We start from the raw sequence: 24,428 nt of genomic DNA on the forward strand, positions 1-24,428 counted from the left end.
GCCTCTTTTAGACCGCTAAGTACTTTCTGCTGCTGTTGACGGGCTACTGAGAGCCTGAAGTCAACAGACAGCTGTGTAAAAGAAATAGAGGGATGGCACAAAGACAGGAAGACAGAGATACTCAGATAGAGCGACAGGTCAATGATGACAAACCCACAAGCTGAGTGTTTTGCGTTCATAGACAGGTTTTAAAAGGGCGCCCTCTGGAGGCCAATCAAATTATTGCGAGAATTACGCTTACCATTATTTGAAGGGTGGATCCATAAACATTCAGATGGAGATGGTCACATACCACCGTACTCTGTAGACACACAAACATACACAGTCACGTGTTGCACATATGCATCTGGGGATCGGCTGGTTAGCAACACTAAATTGGCCCTAGTGTGTGAATCTGTATTGGCCCTGCGATGACATGGCAACTTGTCCAGGGTGTACACTGCCTTCCACCCTAGTGCAGCGACCCCGAAAGCGACAAGCGGTAAGAAATGGATGGATGGACCAAAAGAAAGACAACACATTTAGTGTAATGTTTTGTGTTCGGGAGACTCACGAATTTCAGTGCCTCTCCCGAAAATCTCCCGGGACAACCATTCTCCCGATTTCCAGCCGGACTTAAGGCACGCCCCCTCCAGGTCCGTGCGGACCTGAGTGAGGACAGCCTGTCGTCACGTCCGCTTTTCCTTCATATGAACAGCGTGCCGGCCCAGTCACGTTATAACAACTACAGCTTTTGGAGAGTGCACAACTGCACACACAACAAGAAGGAGACGAAGCAGAAGAACGAAGAAGAGACAATCACGGCGACGACGAGTGACAGAGAATAGAACGAGGATGGACAATTCAACCCTAAACTCACTCATTTCCTGCAAATTAACTTTCACAGATGCTGCCCATACCTATGCTCCTTCAAAGGCTGTGCTTCTGGCTGCAAAGCATTGCACTTTCAAATACAACAATGAGTAGAGGAGTGTTATGTGTGTATATGTGTAAATAAATGAACACTGAAATTCAAGTATTTATTTTATTTATATATACTGTATGTATATATATATATATATATATATATATATATATATATATATATATATATATACATATATATATACACACACACACACTAAATAGGGACTTTTGTCAAGGCAAGAACCAATTACTCATGTTTACATTGGTTCTTATGGGTAACTCTGCTTCACTATACGAACCTTTCCGTTTACGAACCATGTTCAAGAACCAATTAAGTCTGTAAAACAAGGTTTCACTGTACCATCGAGTCTATTGAATAGTGCAAGCATATTTTAATGCATTTCACTTCTTTGCCACAAACTTGACGGGCCACATCCAATCATTATGACAGCACGAAGATCAACGGTAAACGTCTTTCTTTGGTATGGAATTAAAACACACATTGAATATACAGACAGTGCTATTCCTTACACCTGTTTGTAACATCCAGTCATTATTAATGAGTAAAAAAAACAGCTTCAGAGTGAATTATGTTTGATTTAAGACATGTTGGAAGAAGTTGAAAAAACAAAAAGGAGGGATGGCGGGATGGCGGTTTTTTTGCCGCTCGTCAGGTATCAAAAGCAGACCTGTCAAGGCAGGAGCCCGGCGGCGTGCCTCAATGCTCGGCTGTTCCGAAAAGGATCAGCGAGACGGATTAGCTTCCAAATCCCTTTTTTTCACTCAGCTGCTGAAAACTGTCATTTCTCTCTTTGCCAATAAAAGCACTGACAGGTAGAGACACCACCTGCAGCGAAATGGACTCAATAGATGACACTTTTATTGTAATGTACTTAACCTTATCTTATCAACGGAGGAAGCTTGCATGTATGAAGCTGTTCAGTTGTAACTAACATCAGGTATATGTACAGTACGTGTTACTGTTACTGTACTGCAGAGGTGGGTAGAGTAGCCAGAAATTGTACTCAAGTAAGAGTACTGTTACTTTACAGTTTTATTACTCAAGTAAAAGTAAGGAGTAGTCACCCAAATATTTACTTGAGAAAAAGTAAAAAGTATGCTGTGAAAAAACTACTCAAGTACTGAGTGTCAAGACTTGGACTTTGACGTGGTTTGTTTTCCCGAGATGCATAAGAATTGGACCGTGAAGTTAAATACATGATTTAATAATAGACTATAAAAAGTATAAACAAAAGGCGCAAGAAAAGAGCAGCATGAACTATGACCTGGACAGAGTAAGCAGCGCGTCAAGAGTGCAGAGCATGAATGTGATGTCGCCAGGCCGACCAACAGAAAATGACAGGCTTAAATAGTCATGTGGTGATTGAAAACAGGTGCGTGAGTTCAAATGAATCAGGTGCGTGAGTCGTGAGGACAGGTGAACTGATTGGTAGTCATGGAAACAAAACAGGGAGTGAAAAAACAGGAACTGACAGAGTGCAAAAACCAAACAGAACATAGCCAAACTAAACATGATCACCAAGACATGACACTGAATAACTGATGAGTAACATATTCGTTTAATGATGACGGCAACAAATAATGCACAAAAACATAAAAATAGCAATGAACAAATTCAGAGCCAGGAATATCTCTTAAGCAACTAAAACAATAATATATGAAATAATAATACATTAAAAATAAATACAAATTAAGACAAATTGAGCCACAATAACTTAACAGCACCATAGGCTCAAGTAGGCAGAGAATACAAAGGAAAATAACAAGTTAGTCTTTACGCAAACTATACTGCACCTGAGAACACACTGTGCACTTCTGATTGGTGTTTGTATGCATGTGTGAGTGTGTGTGTGTGTGTGTCTCTGTCTGTCTATGAGGCTGCAGTGCGTTAATAAATGATACCCACACGATGTACATTTGACAGTGATTCATAGCAGGGAAGCTAACATCAGCCTACGGTGACAGCCAAAAAATCGACTAACGTTACTTACTGCGATGTGCTTCCTCAAATTTGACGTTGAGTTCATGTAACAGCTGACTCTTCTCACCCTGGACACACACTATTCTCCCCTCTCCCCTCAGGCAGGAGACTACGGTCCATCCAGACCCACACCTCCCGCCACCTGAACAGTTTTTTCCCCTCGGCCATCAGGCACATGAACAATAACTCCTAACAGTAGCTCCCTAGAATTCCTTCTAAGTCTGTAACAAGATCTGATAGCTCAGTTACAGCTCTTGTTATTACCAAATCTGTGTTATATGTGTTTTATGTTGCACGATTGCACCAAGAAAAATTCCTAGTTTGTGAACCCGTTCTCAAACAATGGCAATAAAACGATTCCGATTCTGATTCTGATTCTGATTTTGATGTAAGCTGAAATGTCCACTTGTTTGGGGAGACACATACGACAACGCATTACATAACTGTTTTTTGGTTGTGTGAAGCGTGAACATCGATTTTATGTGAGGCCAGGGGTGTTTGCGTTCGTTGTTGTCTCTGCCGTCGTTGTCGTTGTTTGCCGCTGAAACTTTATGTGCAGTTAATCGCATGACCGCCCGACTCTGTTTGATTGGTGAAACGGAGTCAAACGTCACCAGTGACTGCATTTGATTGGTGAAACGGAGTCAAACGTCACCAGTGACTGCATTTGATTGGTGAAACGGAGTCAAACGTCACCAGTGACTGCATTTGATTGGTGAAACGGAGTCAAACATCACCAGTGACTGCATTTGATTGATGAAACGGAGTCAAACGTCACCAGTGACTGCATTTGATTGGTGAAACGTCACCAGTGACTGCATTTGATTGGTGAAACGGAGTCAAACGTCACCAGTGACTGCATTTGATTGGTGAAACGGAGTCAAACGTCACCAGTAACTGCATTTGATTGGTGAAACGGAGTCAAACGTCACCAGTGACTGCATTTGATTGGTGAAACGGAGTCAAACATCACCAGTGACTGCATTTATTTGGTGAAACGGAGTCAAACGTCACCAGTGACTGCATTTGATTGGTGAAACGGAGTCAAACGTCACCAGTGACTGCATTTGATTGGTGAAACGGAGTCAAACATCACCAGTGACTGCATTTGATTGGTGAAACGGAGTCAAACGTCACCAGTGACTGCATTTGATTGGTGAAACGTCACCAGTGACTGCATTTGATTGGTGAAACGGAGTCAAACGTCACCAGTGACTGCATTTGATTGGTGAAACGGAGTCAAACGTCACCAGTGACTGCATTTGATTGGTGAAACGGAGTCAAACGTCACCAGTAACTGCATTTGATTGGTGAAACGGAGTCAAACGTCACCAGTGACTGCATTTGATTGGTGAAACGGAGTCAAACATCACCAGTGACTGCATTTGATTGGTGAAACGGAGTCAAACGTCACCAGTGACTGCATTTGATTGGTGAAACGTCACCAGTGACTGCATTTGATTGGTGAAACGGAGTCAAACGTCACCAGTGACTGCATTTGATTGGTGAAACGGAGTCAAACGTCACCAGTGACTGCATTTGATTGGTGAAACGGAGTCAAACATCACCAGTGACTGCATTTGATTGGTGAAACGGAGTCAAACGTCACCAGTGACTTCATTTGATTGGTGAAACGGAGTCAAACGTCACCAGTGACTGCATTTGATTGGTGAAACGGAGTCAAACATCACCAGTGACTGCATTTGATTGGTGAAACGGAGTCAAACGTCACCAGTGACTTCATTTGATTGGTGAAACGGAGTCAAACGTCACCAGTGACTGCATTTGATTGGTGAAACGTCACCAGTGACTGCATTTGATTGGTGAAACGGAGTCAAACGTCACCAGTGACAGCATTTGATTGGTGAAACGGAGTCAAACATTACCAGTGACTGCATTTGATTGGTGAAACGTCACCAGTGACTGCATTTGATTGGTGAAATGGAGTCAAACGTCACCAGTGACTGCAGTTTGATTGGTGAAACGTCACCAGTGACTGCATTTGATTGGTGAAACGGAGTCAAACGTCACCAGTGACTGCATTTGATTGGTGAAACGGAGTCAAACGTCACCAGTAACTGCATTTGATTGGTGAAACGGAGTCAAACGTCACCAGTGACTGCATTTGATTGGTGAAACGGAGTCAAACATCACCAGTGACTGCATTTATTTGGTGAAACGGAGTCAAACGTCACCAGTGACTGCATTTGATTGGTGAAACGGAGTCAAACGTCACCAGTGACTGCATTTGATTGGTGAAACGGAGTCAAACATCACCAGTGACTGCATTTGATTGGTGAAACGGAGTCAAACGTCACCAGTGACTGCATTTGATTGGTGAAACGTCACCAGTGACTGCATTTGATTGGTGAAACGGAGTCAAACGTCACCAGTGACTGCATTTGATTGGTGAAACGGAGTCAAACGTCACCAGTAACTGCATTTGATTGGTGAAACGGAGTCAAACGTCACCAGTGACTGCATTTGATTGGTGAAACGGAGTCAAACATCACCAGTGACTGCATTTGATTGGTGAAACGGAGTCAAACGTCACCAGTGACTGCATTTGATTGGTGAAACGTCACCAGTGACTGCATTTGATTGGTGAAACGGAGTCAAACGTCACCAGTGACTGCATTTGATTGGTGAAACGGAGTCAAACGTCACCAGTGACTGCATTTGATTGGTGAAACGGAGTCAAACATCACCAGTGACTGCATTTGATTGGTGAAACGGAGTCAAACGTCACCAGTGACTTCATTTGATTGGTGAAACGGAGTCAAACGTCACCAGTGACTGCATTTGATTGGTGAAACGGAGTCAAACATCACCAGTGACTGCATTTGATTGGTGAAACGGAGTCAAACGTCACCAGTGACTTCATTTGATTGGTGAAACGGAGTCAAACGTCACCAGTGACTGCATTTGATTGGTGAAACGTCACCAGTGACTGCATTTGATTGGTGAAACGGAGTCAAACGTCACCAGTGACAGCATTTGATTGGTGAAACGGAGTCAAACATTACCAGTGACTGCATTTGATTGGTGAAACGTCACCAGTGACTGCATTTGATTGGTGAAATGGAGTCAAACGTCACCAGTGACTGCAGTTTGATTGGTGAAACGTCACCAGTGACTGCATTTGATTGGTGAAACGGAGTCAAACGTCACCAGTGACTGCATTTGATTGGTGAAACGTCACCAGTGACTACATTTGATTGGTGAAACGGAGTCAAACGTCACCAGTGACTGCATTTGATTGGTGAAACGCAGGCAAGCGATAGATCCTACTTTGAAGGTCTGTCTGACAAACCAAAACAAACAAAGCGTGCATTAAAGGGGAACAATATCACAATTTCAGAATGGTTAAAACCATTAAAAATCAGTTCCCAGTGGCTTATTATATTTTTTGAAGTTTTTTTCAAAATTTCACCCATCACACAATATCCCTAAAAAAAGCTTCAAAGTGCCTGATTTTAACCATCGTTATAAACACCCGTCCATTTTCCTGTGACGTCACATAGTGAAGCCAACACAAACAAACATGGCGGAAAGAACAGCAAGCTTTAGCGACATTAGCTCGGATTCAGACTCGGATTTCAGCGGCTTAAGCGATTCAACAGATTACGAATGTATTGAAACGGATGGTTGTAGTGTGGAGGCAGGTAGCGAAAACGAAATTGAAGAAGAAACTGAAGCTATTGAGCCATATCGGTTTGAACCGTATGCAAGCGAAACCGACGAAAACGACACGACAGCCAGCGACACGGGAGAAAGCGAGGACGAATTCGGCGATCGCCTTCTAACCAACGATTGGTATGTGTTTGTTTGGCATTAAAGGAAACTAACAACTATGAACTAGGTTTACAGTATATGAAATACATTTGGCAACAAAATGCACTTTGAGAGTGCAGACAGCCCAATTTTCATCAATTAATATATTCTGTAGACATACCCTCATGTCAGCAGGCCAGGGAAGCTAGGGTCGATATTCTTCTCTTGATCATCTTCGGGACGGTGTGAGCCAAGACATCCAGGGGGTTTAGCTCGCTCGTCTGCTTGAATAAACTGCTGCTATTGCTTGCCGTGCTACCGAGGTCCTTTGTCCCTGAATTGCTCACACACTCCGGCAGATTCAATGGGGGTCTGGCGGCAGATTTCTTTGACTTTATCGTTGGAAATGCATCTGCTTTGAGTGTCGCAGGATATCCACACATTCTTGCCATCTCTGTCGTAGCATAGCTTTCGTCGGTAAAGTGTGCGGAACAAACGTCCAATTTCTTGCCACTTTCGCATCTTTGGGCCACTGGTGCAACTTGAATCCGTCAATGTTCGTGTTGTTACACCCTCCGACAACACACCGACGAGGCATGATGTCTCCAAGGTACGGAAAACTGTCGAAAAAACGGAAAATAACAGAGCTGATTTGACTCGGTGTTTGAGAAAATGGCGGATTGCTTCCCGATCGCTCCGAGAGCGAATATTAGAAAGGCGTTTAATTCGCCAAAATTCACCTATTTAGAGTTTGGAAATCGGTTAAAAAAAAATATGGTCTTTTTTCTGCAACATCAAGGTATATATTGACGCTTACATAGGTCTGGTGATAATGTTCCTCTTTAACAGATCGATAAAAATCAGTAGCGAGTAAAAGTAGCGTTTCTTCTCTATAAATATACTCAAGTAAAAGTAAAAATATGTTGCATTAAAACTACTCTTAGAAGTACAAGTTATCCCAAAAGTTACTCAAGTAGATGTAACGGAGTAAATGTAGCGGCTTACTACCCACCTCTGCTGTACTGTTATACAGAACTACACATTCGATAATAAAAGGAGTGCACCTGGCAAAGAAGGGGTCATTTTACATTACCAGAATCCATTGGATTATCACCAGGGGTACTGGTCTGATTGTTAATATGGAAGGAGAACAGTATGGAACATCCATCCATTTTTTACCGCTTGTCCCTTTCGGGGTAGCGGGGGGCGCTGGAGCCTATCGCAGCTGAATTCAGGCGGAAGGTGGGGTACACCCTGGACAAGTCGCCACCTCATCACAGGGCCAACACAGATAGACAGACAACATTCACACTCACATTCACACACTAGGGACCATTTAGTGTTGCCAATCAACCTATCCCCAGGTGCATGTCTTTAGAGGGGAGAAAACCGCAGGGAACCCACACAGTCACGGGGAGAACATGCAAACTCCACACAGAAAGACCCCGAGCCCATGGATCCAACCCAGGACCTTCGTATTGTGAACAATAAACAGAAAATGTAAGCAACCTGTAAACCTGGACAGCAGTGTACCGACCATTTACGGGGTTGGGCTCTCACCTGCTAACCCAGTGAAAATATAAAAACATACCCACCAACTACATTTACCACACGCCCAAATACCACCCACTCTGCAAGTACTTTTCAAGAAAACAGAGGCTCCATAGACTCCATTAAAAAACAACATTTGCCATTAAATGTGTGGAATTTGTCAAACGGCAAACACGCGAACAGAACGTGGATTCATGTTGATGGTGAGTAATGTGGCAGGTTCGCTCAGCTAGCATAACATAACTTTGAGCCACACGCATGCTTCCCACCCGCACTGTGGACCCGGAATTGTAATATAAAAACAGGTCTTTGATGCCACCTTGCAATGAAAAGAGACAACTACTACTAAGTACGGAGGAGCCGCAGTCAATCAAGGCTACGTTCACACTGTATTTTTCGTATTTCAGATTGTTGTTTAAAGGGGAACATTATCACAATTTCAGAAGGGTTAAAACCATTAAAAATCAGTTCCCAGTGGCTTATTTTATTTTTCGAAGTTTTTTTCAAAATTTTACCCATCACGCAATATCCCTAAAAAAAGCTTCAAAGTGCCTGATTTTAGCCATCGTTATATACACCCGTCCATTTTCCTGTGACGTCACACAGTGATGCCAATACAAACAAACATGGCGGAAATAACAGCACGGTATAGCGACATTAGCTCAGATTCAGACTCGGATTTCAGCGGCTTAACACTGTCTGATAAGATAATTACTAACAACTATGAACTAGGTTTACAGCATATGAAATACATTTGGCAACAACATGCACTTTGAGAGTTGAGAGGCGCGTTAAGAACATATATTTTTCCACGATTTCAGCACTCAGGTTAACCATACCTAAATAGACACAAAATACTGCATTACACAAGACTACCCGAATGTACTCGAATGATTGAAACAAATAAATGTTTTTAAGCTAAATTATTGGTAAACACAGTTTATGTATAATCATTTACGTAAAACCGCGAGTAATGAATAAAGTTTTCATCAATTAATATATTCTGTAGACATACCCTCATCCGCTCTCTTTTCCTGAAAGATGATCTGTCCAGTTTTGGAGTTGATGTCAGCAGGCCAGAGAAGCTAGGGTCGATATTCTTCTCTTGATCATCTTCGGTGGCATAAGGGACGGTGTGAGCCAAGACATCCAGGGGGTTTAGCTCGCTCGTCTGCGGGAACAAACTGCCGCCATTGCTTGCCATGCTAGCGAGGTCCTTTGTCCCTGAATTGCTCACACACTCCGGCAGATTCAATGGGGGTCTGGCGGCAGATTTCTTTGACTTTATCGTTGGAAATGCATCTGCTTTGAGTGTCGCAGGATATCCACACATTCTTGCCATCTCTGTCGTAGCATAGCTTTCGTCGGTAAAGTGTGCGGAACAAACGACTGACCATTTCGTCGGCTTTCCCCACACCCTCGTATTTTGAACAAATTTCGTCCAATTTCTTGCCACTTTCGCATCTTTGGGCCACTGGTGCAACTTGAATCTGTCCCTGTTCGTGTTGTTACACCCTCCGACAACACACCGACGAAAGTGAGAAAATGGCGGATTGCTTCCCGATGTGACGTCACATTGTGACGTCATCGCTCCGAGAGCGAATATTAGAAAGGCGTTTAATTCGCCAAAATTCACCCATTTAGAGTTCGGAAATCGGTTAAAAAAATATATGGTCTTTTTTCTGCAACATCAAGGTATATATTGACGCTTACATAGGTCTGGTGATAATGTTCCCCTTTAAAACAATCTTTTTGCACATGATGTCATGACGTCACACAAGTAAACAACTTCAATTTCAATTTCAAAGATTTTCTGCAACCGAAGCAACATTTTCTTAACCAAATCATTTTGTACAGGAGATTTACTTGGTTGCATTTTGGTCAAAGTTAACAATTTTCAAGGAAATTGATATACCGTAAATTCCGGACTGTAGGCCGCTACTTTTTTCCTACGCTTTAACCCTGCAGATAACTACGCTTTAACCCTACAGATTATAAAACGGTGCGCCTAATTTATGGATTTATCTTCGCCAACTGCCACAATGTTTTGTGTTCAAAAAATATTTTTTTATTAAACGCAAGCAGAGACACTGAACAGGTGTGTTATTATTGGCGCTTTGGCGCCATCTTTTGGACAACTTCGCTCACTGCAGGTGCTACAGAGTGAACGTCTACAGTATTTCCTTCGGTTTAGTGCTTTGAACCTGAAGTACAAGTGCCGTTCCGCACTGCAAAAACTGAAATCTAAGTAAGATTAAATATCTCAAATAAGGGTGATATTTGCTTATTTTCTGTCTGATAAGATCATTCTTCTCCCTAAGCAGATTTTATGTTAGAGTGTTTTACTTGTTTTAAGGGTTTTGGTTCTAAATGATCTCAGTAAGATATTGCAGCTTGTTGCTGAGATTTGATGACCTATATTGAGTAAAACATGCTTGAAACTAGAATATCAGCTGTTGCAAAGCTGTGTCATCAACACTCACAAGTATAAAACTACTTTTTTAAAGTAATAATTTCTTACTTCAACATGAAAAAAAAATCATGATGTATGCATATCATTATGTCAAGATAATGGCACTAGCATTTACTTAATTTAAGAATATTTTTCAACATATTGAGCAAAAAGGTCTAATTTTTTTCTTCTACCAAGAAAAGTGCACTCGTTATTAGTGAGAATATACTTTTTTTAAGGTATTTTTGGGTTCATTGAGGATAGCTAATTTTACTTGTTTTGGAAAGTCTTGACAAGCCGAATTTTCTTGTTCTATTGGCAGATAATTTTGCTTAGTTCAAATAAAATACCCCTAATTTTTGTTTTGTTTTTTCTTGTTTTTGAACACTGACATTTTGCAGTGTGTTTTCTAGTCATCCATAGGATTTCTACTCGTATGGTTTCTTCATTCATCACTCCAAGCAACGTTTGTAAGATTTACAATACAACTAAAACTATCAATGCTTATAAAACCATCCCATTTGTGATGTCTGTAGGAGTGTTTTCATGCATATAAAGCTTATATGATAACACGTGTCTGTGTTAGTAATATTAACTTACAATGGCATTATTTTTGTATTGTTTCAGTTTCCACAAATTCCTCAGTATATTCACCAAAACGTCACCATTATTGAGTCTATTTAGCTGATTGGAGAGCTTCCGCAGCTAGTGGGCCCATGACAATTTTAATTTAAAAAAACACACTGATTACTAGTGCCTGCAGACATTATGAGAGCCCACTAACATAATAAAACATCACTTACTGTACAATGTCTGCTGTCATTAGGATGCGGACCGTTAGGATGTTTATATTTTACCATTTAGATGAAGAATGACTCATAATCCTCGCGAAAAAAGGTGTGGGCCAAGCGTCTTTTCGTGTCGTTTTTCGCCTTTTCCGGGTCTAAATTCGCTGTCAGAGTGTACCAACTTGTGGAAATACATTCTCATTCTTCTACTATCCAGGCGAGATGCATTATTTATGATTTAGAATAAAAAATTGATGGACAAAAAAAGCGAGGAAGCAGCTGATAAGTCGATCACAACATTGGCACTCAAGTTTGTGGTAACGGCGCCGTTATAAATAGTTTGACTGCATTAGCACTTATAATAACAATATCACTAATTCAGGTTAATATTCAAGTCATAAAATGTAAATGGACTATTGACGCGTTTTGGATGTTTTTTTTATTGTGTTTTATGGGCGGAATAGAGGATCTTCTATTGGCTCCGCTTTTATTTATGTTTATTTTAGAGATGTCCGATAATGGCTTTTTTGCCGATATCCGATATTGTCCAACTCTTAATTACCGATTCCGATATCAACCGATACCGATATATACAGTCGTGGAATTAACACATTATTATGCCTAATTTTGTTGTGATGCCCCGCTGGATGCATTAAACAATGTAACAAGGTTTTCCAAAATAAATCAACTCAAGTGATGGAAAACAAAAAATGCCAACATGTCTCTGCCATATTTATTATTGAAGTCACAAAGTGTATTATTTTTTTTTAACATGCCTTGGAATTTGGGACATGCTCTCCCTGAGAGAACATGAGGAGGTTGAGGTGGGCGGGGTTGGAGGGGGGGGGGGGGGGGGGGGGGTGTATATTGTAGCGTCCCAGAAGAGTTAGTACTGCAAGGGATTCTGGGTATTTGTTCTGTTGTGTTTATGTTGTGTTACGGTGCGGATGTTCTCCCGAAATGTGTTTGTTCATTCTTGTTTGGTGTGAGTTCACAGTGTGGCGCATATTTGTAACAGTGTTAAAGTTGTTTATACGGCCACCCTCAGTGTGACCTGTATGGCTGTTGACCAAGTGTGCATTGCATTCACTTGTGTGTGTGAAAAGCCGTAGATATTATGCGATTGGGCCGGCATGCAAAGGCAGTGCCTTTAAGGTTTATTGCCGCTCTCCCTACGTCCGTGCACCACTCCGTACAGCGGCGTTTTAAAAAGTCATACATTTTACTTTTTGAAACCGATATTGATAATTTCCGACATCACATTTTAAAGCATTTATCGGCCGGTAATATCGGCAATCCTATATCATCGGACATCTCTAGTTTATTTACAAGTTAGAATTGTCATGTCTGTGTGATCATGTTTTTGTTTTTGTTTTTGGACTTTTTGTGCACTTTTGTTTTGTCACCATAGCAACCATTAGTTTTCACCTGTCACGTCACGCACCTGTTTCACATTTTGAGTCAAGCACCTGTTTTCGTTAATCATGTCTATAGTATTTAAGTTCATTGTCTTCAGTTTGTCGTTCTGACGACATCTCCACATTTATGCTTCTGCACACTCTCCACACAGCCTTAAGACCCTTGCTGCTATTTTTTCATGTCCATCGTTCACGTTGCTCCTTTTTGTCCATGCCAAGTAAGTTTTGTTTATTATTGCCACAGTTAGTGTTTTTTGTTGTTCATAGTTTTTGCCTTTGTGCAAGTATTTGGTTTCATAGTTTGTTCTCCGCCATTGTGCGAGCCTTTTGTTTACTTCCTGTTTTTGTAGTTTAAATAAAAATGTACTTACATTCCCGTCTCGCCCGAGCCAACTTTCCGTTGCATCCCGGAAAAGCATACACACAAGACCAAGTCATGACAAGAACACTTTTTTAAATTATTATTACATCCGTCGTCATGTCCTTTCATAATGATTGTGAACAATATGCATAATTTCAAAAAAAAATGCACTTCCCCTTTAAGAAGATTAAGTAGTCACATACAGCAGTGGTCCCCAACCATCGGGTACCGGTCCGTGACGCATTTGCTACCAGGCCGCAGAGAAACATAAAATAATTTACAAACGACTGCTTTTTCTCCAATTTAACTTTGGCCTCTCCCAATTGACATACCAATAAGCTTGTTCATAGATGTATAACACATTTCCTTATAGGGAGTTGTCATTTGTTATAACTTTGTGACATGATACAATGCACATAAATGAGCATTTAAAATATAAATGTGACAGATTGTAGCCAAAGGCTGATTTCCATCTGCATCTCATTGCAAAGAAACAAGTCCAGAGCTCCCACTAATTTAGTGTTATAGTGAGTTCTATTTTTCATGCACTTATTTTTGCTGTATTTATCTGGCATAAGTGGAAAACCGGTCCCTGGAAATAATGCCTACATAAAACCGGTCTGTGGTGCAAAAAAGGTTGGGGACCACTGACATACAGGACTCACATACAGTGAATTATATTTAGGACGCCCCATATCAAAATGCTTTAGAAGACATGCTGGTATACATGTAATATGGATATCATTTTTGATCATTCTTAGACTCAGTTGCTATGTCCCACCCGCCTGTGACCCTGCAATCATGTTTTGCACGTGAGTCCCCTAAAGATATGTATCAAAAAAATTATGGACAAATTGGGGAAAAATATCCTTAAGTTACAGCGGGTGTTTTTGTAGAGCTGTGTGAGAAACAACACAGAAGATGGTGATTTAAAGGTTTCCATGGCAACAGCCGCCTGTCTCCTTATTCCGACCCACTGATCCTCAACGTCGAGACAGTTTTAATAAAATATGCAGGAGAATACCGTGAATTTCATTATGTAAAATAGCCCAATTCATTATTATTGGGTGTACATATATATTTTTTATAAAGAGCAATGGTTTGGTTTGTCTATGTCAGGGGTGTCAAACTCAAATACAGAGTGGGCCAAAATTTAAAACTGAACAAAGCTGCGGGCCAAGGTTGAACAAATTAACATTTTAATAGGGACCCAGACAAGTTTTGCATTGAATATTGAACAAGCAAGGCTTGTATAACTTTATAGTGACATGGAAAATCGAGTTTCAAATAATAATAATAAAAAAATATCAATGGCATATCAAATACAATTTAAATACAAATTGAATGCCTCTTTTCTATTTGCAGCCTTCTGAGGTAAATATCAAAATAAACTTCTTCCACAGGCTAATAATACATTTGAAAATAAAATAACAATAATGAATGAATCAAACATTCAAGCCTTGAAGTAGCAAGAGAAAGTGCATGAATAAAACGTTAATTATTGCTCAGTTTGATACACTGATTTGCTTTAACACTGAATATGGAACAAGCAACGGTTATTTAACTAAATAGTGCAAAATAAACTTTCAAAAAACAAACGAAAAAACATCAATGGTATATAAAATAAAAATTTAAATAAAAAATGTAATGCCTCTTTTCTATTTGCAGCCTTTCTGAGGTAAATATCAACATTAACTTTTTCCACAGGTGGTAGTGGGGGGGGTGTATATTTTAGCGTCCCGGAAGAGTTAGTGCTGCAAGGGTTTCTGGGTATTTGTTCTGTTGTGTTACGGTGCGGATGTTCTCCCGAAATGTGTTTGTCATTCTTGTTTGGTGTGGGTTCACAGTGTGGCGCATATTTGTAACAGTGTTTAGGGCTGCAACTAAGGATTAATTTGATAATCGATTAATCTGTCGATTAATCGATTAATAATCGGATGAAAGAGACAAACTACATGTCTATCCTTTCCAGTATTTTATTGGAAAAAAAAAACCAGCATACTGGCACCATACTTATTTTGATTATTGTTTCTCAGCTGTTTGTACATGTTGCAGTTTATAAATAAAGGTTTATTTAAAAAAATAAAATAAAAAATAAATAAATAAAATAAAAAAATTAATTTAAAAAAATTGCCTCTGCGCATGCGCATAGCATAGATCCAACGAATCGATGACTAAATTAATCACCAACTATTTTTATAATCGATTTTAATTGATTTAATCGATTAGTTGTTGCAGCCCTAACAGTGTTAAAGTTGTTTATACGGCCACCCTCAGTGTGACCTGTATGACTGTTGATCAAGTATGCATGGAATTCACTTCACATAAAACCGCATATATTGTGTGGCTGGGCCGGCACGCTGTTTGTATGGAGGAAAAGCGTACGTGACAACAGGTTGTAGAAGACGCTAAAGACCCCAATATTGTTGACCGGGTGGAAATCGGTAGAATGGTTGCCCCGGGAGATTTTCGGGAGGGGCACTGAAATTCGGGAGTCTCCCGGGAAAATCGGGAGTGTTGGCAAGTATGAGTATTAGCCGCTGTATAATACCGGCGGGCCAGCTCTAATGTTAATTTGATATTGCCTCAAGGGCCAGATTAAATTACAGCCATACAGGTCACACTGAGGGTGGCCGTATAAACAACTTTAACACTGTTACAGATATGCGCCACACTGTGAACCCACATCAAACAAGAATGACAAACACATTTCGGGAGAACATCCGCACCGTAACACAACATAAACACAACAGAACAAATACCCAGAATCTCTTGCAGCTCTAACTCTTCCGGGACGCTACAATATACACCCCCCGCTACCCCCTAGCCCCCCCACCTCAACCTCCTCATGCTCTCTCAGGGAGAGCATGTCCCAAATTCCAAGCTGCTGTTTTGAGGCATGTTAAAAAAAATAATGCACTTTGTGACTTCAATAATAAATATGACATTTTTTTTCCATAACTTGAGTTAATTTATTTTGGAAAACCTTGTTACATTGTTTAATGCATCCAGCGGGGCATCACAACAAAATTAGGCATAATAATGTGTTCATTCCACGACTGTATATATCGGTATCGGTTGATATCGGAATCGGTAATTAAGAGTTGGACAATATCGGAATATCGGCAAAAAAGCCATTATCGGACATCCCTACTCTCAGATGGTGGTCTGCCCTAGAGATTGTATCGAAAAGCATCCTTCTCTGTCAAGGACCATCCCCGTCCCTAACAGCGACACCGCCATAGGTCATCGATGAACTTTGATTGACACGCTGCCATGAAACTTTCTGCTCTGAAGGTGTAAAGTGCAGCACGCAGTCATGAACAGGTTGCGTATGTGTGTGTGTGTGTGTGTTTCAGGAGGTGTCTGTGATCGAAAGCAGCGGTCCGAAGGATATGACGCATTACACACTCGATGGACACAGTTTTCCAACAGCGGACGTGAAACAAGGAGCAAATCTATTCAAGACTTACCAACTACTGTGTTTTCCCCTCCTGCTTGTTTGCACAGGAATGTTTATCCACCTTGACGCGGCAAGGTTGTCATGTTTTGTTTGCGTTGTGAAATTGCAAAATTAGCAAGTAATACACATTGAAGGATGACGTTGATACATTGTGTACAAACCCCGTTTCCATATGAGTTGGGAAATTGTGTTAGATGTAAATATAAACGGAATACAATGATTTGCAAATCCTTTTCAACCCATATTCAATTGAATGCACTACAAAGACAAGATATTTGATGTTCAAACTCATAAACTTTATTTTTTTTTTGCAAATAATAATAAACTTAGAATTTCATGGCTGCAACACGTGACAAAGTAGTTGGGAAAGGGCATGTTCACCACCTTTTCTTTTAACAACACTCAATAAACGATTGGGAACTGAGGAAACTAATTGTTGAAGCTTTGAAAGTGGAATTCTTTCCCATTCTTGTTTTATGTAGAGCTTCAGTCGTTCAACAGTCCGAGGTCTCCGCTGTCGTATTTTACGCTTCATAATGTGCCACACATTTTCGATGGGAGACAGGTCTGGACTGCAGGCGGTCCAAGAAAGTAAATGGCTTTCGCTTTGCATAGTAGAGCTTTAACTTGCACTTACAGATGTAGCGACGAACTGCATTTAGTGACAGTGGTTTTCTGAAGTGTTCCTGAGCCCATGTGGTGATATCCTTTAGAGATTGATGTCGGTTTTTGATACAGTGCCGTCTGAGGGATCGAAGGTCACGGTCATTCAATGTTGGTTTCCGGCCATGCCGCTTACGTGGAGTGATTTATCCACATTCTCTGAACCTTTTGATGATATTACGGACCGTAGATGTTGAAATCCCTAAATTTCTTGCAATTGCACTTTGAGAAACGTTGTTCTTAAACTGTTTGACTATTTGCTCACGCAGTTGTGGACAAAGGGGTGTACCTCGCCCCATCCTTTCTTGTGAAAGACTGAGCATTTTTTGGGAAGCTGTTTTTATGGCACCCACCTGTTCCCAATTAGCCTGCACACCTGTGGGATGTTCCAAATAAGTGTTTGATGAGCATTCCTCAACTTTATCAGTATTTATTGCCACCTTTCCCAACTTCTTTGTCACGTGTTGCTGGCATCAAATTCTAAAGTTAATGATTATTTGCAAAAAAAAAAATGTTTGTCAGTTTGAACATCAAATAGGTTGTCTTTGTAGCATATTCAACTGAATATGGGTTGAAAATGATTTGCAAATCCTTGTATTCCGTTTATATTTACATCTAACACAATTTCCCAACTCATATGGAAACGGGGTTTGTACATGAAAGATCAAAACTAGGGATGTGCCGATCAATCGGCCATGAAACAGTATGTGATTGCCATTGCTAATTACTGTAATGCCTTTTAATGTTGATCACTATCACTTTGGTCTCCGTGCTTCCTCAGACATACAACAACACTATCTCATTCTCTCCCTCATGGGAACAATGAACATCAAATCAAAACCATACGAACATAAAACATTACCACCAGAAGGTCGTTACAGTAGGCATGGATATATATAGCCTATTATTTGCGCACGATTGAAAAGTGATGCACTGAAAATTTGTCCGTCGAAAAAAGACTTTAATCACTGAAAACAGCGCTGTTGTGATGATGTAAACAAGACGCACGCGATCGTCTGGAGTGTCTGCGATGTGAACGTAACTTTAATATATCCGCGATATCTGTCACAGCCAGGGCACATTCCAATGCGTCCTGACGAGCGCACCGCGGGCCACGCCCACAGGCGCTCTCTCTCCGCTGCGGGCGTGTCTCCTCGCGCCTGCAGACAATCTGCAATCCGCCCACCTGCCCATGATGAGCGAGCTGCCTTCATAAGCCGGCACAACCTGTCATCCCGGGCCAGAATATAACCTTCTGTTCACGTCCTGCTTGATGCAATCCTGCCCTCTCTGTGTTTGCCCCTTCGTGTTTTCAGTGTGTGTTTTCTTGTGTCGTCTCCGCAGTACCCTCGATCTCCCTCTCTGACTACCTCCTCGATCCTTGACTTCCCCCGCTTTGGACTCGAACCTGTAGACTTCTCTCTCCCCTAGACTTCCTCGTCTCTCGTTCAACATTTACGGTAACACTCAACAGCTAATCTACACACATAGTCTTACACCATACACACTCTTGGATTTTGTCACACTCTATTTCCTTAGTTAGTATATTTAGTATTGTTTGATTATTATATATATATTATAATATAAATAATAAAATACTTAGAGCTATACTGCCCCCTGGTGTCCGTGTCGTCATCTCCCCTTAGTCAAACATAACAATATCCCCGCGAACAGCGAATTACAAAATAGGCAAATACTAAGAGGACAGCGGCAATCAGAAAAAGTCTCTAGACACTTGAAAAATTCTCAACAAAGTACAGTGTACAACAAGAAGCAACAATTGAAAATAGAGCAAAATGATATAAAATAGAAATAAAGTTAAAAAGTTAAAGTACCAATGATAGTCACACACACACTAGGTGTCGTGAAATTATCCTCTGCATTCGACCCATCACCCTTGATCACCCCCCTGGTAGGTGAGGGGAGCAGTGAGCAGCAGTGGTGGCCACGCCCGGGAATCATTTTGCTGATTTAACCCCCAATTACAACCCTTGATGCTGAGTGCCAAGCAGGGAGGTAATGGGTCCCATTTTTATAGTCTTTGGCATGACTCGGCCGGGGTTTGAACTCACGACCTACCGATCTCAGGGCGGACTCTATAACCACAAGGCCACTGAGCTTAAATATATGTTAATACTAATTAATAATGGCACAGATTTGTTTTGAAATGTATGTATACATTTTTTAAGGCTTTTTAAAGAAAATCTTATCATCATAGCAAATGACTGTATGCAAACTATATGATGACGTCATTGTGACCACGCCTCCTAGCCACACCTTCATCACCACTGGTATTTTGGCAATTTCGTAAAAACCCTGAACCGTGATAGCTGAAATTAGTTTTTTGTATCGTTACAGCTCTAGTTTTGAACTAGTACAAACCCCGTTTCCACATGAGTTGGGAAATTGTGTTAGATGTAAATATAAACGGAATACAATGATTTGCAAATCCTTTTCAACCCATATTCAATTGAATATGCTACAAAGACAACATATTTGATGTTCAAACTGATAAACATTTTTTTTTTTTTTGCAAATAATCATTAACTTTAGAATTTGATGCCAGCAACACGTGACAAAGAAGTTGGGAAAGGTGGCAATAAATACTGATAAAGTTGAGGAATGCTCATCAAACACTTATTTGGAACATCCCACAGGTGAACAGGCTAATTGGGAACAGGTGGGTGCCATGATTGGGTTTAAAAGTAGATTCCATGAAATGCTCAGTCATTCACAAACAAGGATGGGGCGAGGGTCGCCACTTTGTCAACAAATGCGTGAGCAAATTGTTGAACAGTTTAAGAAAAACCTTTCTCAACCAGCTATTGCAAGGAATTTTGGGATTTCACCATCTACGGTCCGTAATATCATCAAAGGGTTCAGAGAATCTGGAGAAATCACTGCACGTAAGCAGCTAAGCCCGTGACCTTCGATCCCTCAGGCTGTACTGCATCAAGAAGCGACATCACTGTGTAAAGGATATCACCACATGGGCTCAGGAACACTTCAGAAACCCACTGTCAGTAACTACAGTTGGTCGCTACATCTGTAAGTGCAAGTCAAATCTCTCCTATGCAAGGCGAAAACCGTTTATCAACAACACCCAGAAACGCCGTCGGCTTCGCTGGGCCTGAGCTCATCTAAGATGGACTGATACAAAGTGGAAAAGTGTTCTGTGGTCTGACGAGTCCACATTTCAAATTGTTTTTTGGAAACTGTGGACGTCGTGTCCTCCGGACCAAAGAGGAAAAGAACCATAGGCGCAAAGTTGAAAAGCCAGCATCTGTGATGGTATGGGGGTGTATTAGTGCCCAAGACATGGGTAACTTACACATCTGTGAAGGCTCCATTAATGCTGAAAGGTACATACAGGTTTTGGAGCAACATATGTTGCCATCCAAGCAACGTTACCATGGACGCCCCTGCTTTTTTCAGCAAGACAATGCCAAGCCACGTGTTACATCAACGTGGCTTCATAGTAAAAGAGTGTGGGTACTCGACTGGCCTGCATGTAGTCCAGACCTGTCTCCCGTTGAAAATGTGTGGCGCATTATGAAGCCTAAAATACCACAACGGAGACCCCCGGACTGTTGAACAACTTAAGCTGTACATCAAGCAAGAATGGGAAATAATTCCACCTGAGAAGCTTAAAAAATGTGTCTCCTCAGTTCCCAAACGTTTACTGAGTGTTGTTAAAAGGAAAGGCCATGTAACACAGTGGTGAACATGCCCTTTCCCAACTACTTTGGCACGTGTTGCAGCCATGAAATTCTAAGTTAATTTAAGTTAAGTTTATGAGTTTGAACATCAAATATCTTGTCTTTGTAGTGCATTCAATTGAATATGGGTTGAAAATGATTTGCAAATCATTGTATTCCGTTTATATTTACATCTAACACAATTTCCCAACTCATATGGAAACGGGGTTTGTAATTACAGACTCCGGTGGTTATATGCTTTTGTAGACTACACACGAGGACACGACAGGAGATTGTGAGATTAGTTATAATTTGAAACGATGACCGTGGTGGAAATGGAACTTGCCTTTATGAGTTACAGCACCATCTGTTGTTTACGTGTGTGGCTGACATTGCTGGGCTTACCCTCATTTAGAGTAGCAAAGGTGCCGACGAGGACGCCGTGATAATTACTCACCAATACACACGTAGCATGACCTCAATAAAAACCTGGAAGACAACACGCATAAAAACAAACTTCTGCAAAAGTTCAGAGACGTGTTTGGCAACATAACGGCGTACCCAGGGACGAGGTCACAGTCTGCACATGCTCGGACTTCCTGCCCATGCTTGTCAAATCCACGGTGAGTCCAGGTTGACCACAGCCAATACCTGACGACAACAACACATTCCTTTTAATAGTACACCTTCCTGTGGACTGCTGTTGTTCACAAGCAGCCTTCAGGCGACTCAGGACTGGGGACTCAAAAGAATGGGGTCACACAGATCTTAAAGAGGTCAAATACTTGAGATTACACTTGACGCCCCGTGGATGAAAGGCAAGTCCAATCTTCTAGCACAGGGGTCGGCAACCCAAAATGTTGAAAGAGCCATATTGGACCAAAAATACAAAAACACATTTGTCTGGAGCCGCAAAAAATTAAAAGCCATATTGCATACAGATAGTGTGTCATGAGATATACATTGAATTAAGAGGACTTAAAGGAAACTAAATGACCTCAAATGTAGCTACAAATGAGGCATAATGATGCAATATGTACATATCGCTAGCCTAAATAGCATGTTAGCATCGATTAGCTTGCAGTCATGCAGTGACCAAATATGTCTGATTAGCACTCATGTCAATAACATCAACAAAACTCACCTTTGTGCATTCATGCACAAAGTTAAAAGTTTGGTGGACAAAATGAGACAGAAAAAGGATAAAACACGTCCTAGGAAGTCGGAGAAAGTTATATATGTAAACAAACTAAGATGAGTTCAAGGACCGCCAAAATTAGTAGGACAAAACGGCGCTCGCCAAATACTGGAATCAGTGAAGCATGTTTAATATAAACAGTGTGATTTATAACAATTAGGGAGGTTTGTGTCATGTTTGTCCTTCTACAGAAAACATACTAAAACAAAAAATATTTTTTTCCCCCTCATCTTTTTCCATTTTTCATAAATTTTTTATGAACTCCAGAGAGCCACTAGGGCGGCGCTAAAGCCGCAGGTTGCCGACCCCCGTTCTAGCAGGAAAAAGGTTAACTTTAATATTGCTGTTTTGTTTTAAATACAATTATTGTTTGGCAATTTTTTTAATCCCCAGTGTTGCTTGTTATATTAAACAAAACAATAGATAGGGATGTCCGATAAGGGCTTTTTGCCGATATCCGATATTCCGATATTGTCCAACTCCTTAATTACCGATACTGATATCAACCGATATATACAGTCGTGGAATTAACACATTATTATGCCTAATTTGGACAACCAGGTATGGTGAAGATAAGGTACTTAAAAATAATAAAAAAATAAAATAAGATAAATAAATTAAAAACATTTTCTTGAATAAAAAAGAAAGTAAAACAATATAAAAACAGTTACATAAAAACTAGTAATTAATGAAAATGAGTAAAATTAACTGTTAAAGGTTAGTACTATTAGTGGACCAGCAGCACGCACAATCATGTGTGCTTACGGACTGTATCCCTTGCAGACTGTATTGATATATATTGATATATAATGTAGGAACCACAATATTAATAACAGAAAGAAACAACCCTTTTGTGTGAATGAGGTTTTTTGGGTTGGTGCACTAATTGTAAGTGTATCTTGTGTTTTTTATGTTGATTTAATAAAAAATTTTAAAAAAAACCAAAAGAAAACCGATACCGATAATAAAATAACCGATACCGATAATTTCCGATGTTACATTTTAACGCATTTATCGACCGATAATATCGGCCTGCTGATATTATCGGACATAAATATTAAGGGTGTAACAGTACGTGTATTTGTATTGAACCGTTTTGGTACGGGGGATTCGGTTCGGTTCGGAGGTGTACCGAACGAGTTTCCACACGGACATATTAAGTAGCGTACCGCACGTTGTGTAAACAATGCACACCGAAGCACAACACACTAAAACATGCAAAAGCCAGAGCTGGAAGACCCTCCTGCCTCGTTAAGATCTCCCGTTTGGGAACATTTCGGTTTCGCGGTGCGATACAGTAATGGATAACATCGCTTCAACGAAGATAAAGACGAACAAACACAGCTCCAACCGCATTCAAGCAGCCTCTCCTCGGCGAGTCAGGCAGGGCTAAAGCAATAACAAATGTTTTTATAGCAGCAGATTTAAGACCATATTGCATTAAAAACTAGATTTTGACCCACTTCTATGGTGGAAGAACAATGAGCCCATATATCCTCTTATATGCTAAGTTAGCCAGGCACTACCTCGCCATACCTGCCACTTCCGTGCCCAGCCAAAGGGTATTTTTCACAGCTGGAGACATTTTAACTGCAAGCAGGTCTGCTCTTTCTGCAAACAATGTGGATAAACTGATTTTTCTGGCAAAAAACATGAAAATTGAGTGAAAGTCACCAGGGTTAAAGTCTTGGGGGGTAAAAGAAAAGTTAATCTGAGGCTGAGTTGACTTGAAGCTGTGTAATGCATGTAGAAGAAAAGTTTTGTCATTTTATTTAATCTGAGCAACAACTTGAAGCAGTTTAATGTTGCACTTTATATGCGGAAATGTTGCACTTTATATGCAGAAAGGTTTTGTTAAGAAACCAATTCTGAGCCTTATCTTATTTAGTTTTTATTTTATATATGTTGACCATACTTGCCAACCCTCCCGAATTTTCCGGGAGACTCCCGAAATTCATTGCCTCTCCCGAAAACCTCCCGGGACAAATATTCTCCCGAAAATCTCCCGATTTTCAGCCGGAGCTGGAGGCCACACCCCCTCCAGCTCCATGCAGACCTGAGTGAGGACAGCCTTTTTTCACGACGGGAGGACAACAGGGTGACAAGAAATAAATCATCCAGACTAGAGATAAATTGTATTATTATGTTTATCTT

General features: G+C 40.7%; 1 protein-coding gene across 2 annotated transcripts in view; it reads right to left on the bottom strand.

Annotated features, from left to right (window-relative positions):
• The window catches only part of bmpr1ba (bone morphogenetic protein receptor, type IBa), a 210,589-nt gene that overhangs the window by 154,957 nt on the left and 31,204 nt on the right, over window positions 1-24,428 (bottom strand). The window contains exons 1-2 of one of the 2 annotated variants that reach the window (XM_061933451.2): window positions 21,638-21,698; window positions 242-301 (exon numbers count right to left, since the gene is read on the bottom strand). The exons of the other annotated variant lie outside the window; for it this stretch is intronic. The gene's annotated coding sequence lies outside the window, so the exon portion shown is untranslated. Of the gene's footprint in view, window positions 1-241; window positions 302-21,637; window positions 21,699-24,428 lie in introns of those variants that run through there. 2 annotated transcript variants of the gene reach the window in all.

The sequence above is a fragment of the Nerophis lumbriciformis genome, linkage group LG03 (genome assembly GCF_033978685.3).
Source record: "Nerophis lumbriciformis linkage group LG03, RoL_Nlum_v2.1, whole genome shotgun sequence".
In the NCBI taxonomy this organism is placed as follows: domain Eukaryota; kingdom Metazoa; phylum Chordata; class Actinopteri; order Syngnathiformes; family Syngnathidae; genus Nerophis; species Nerophis lumbriciformis.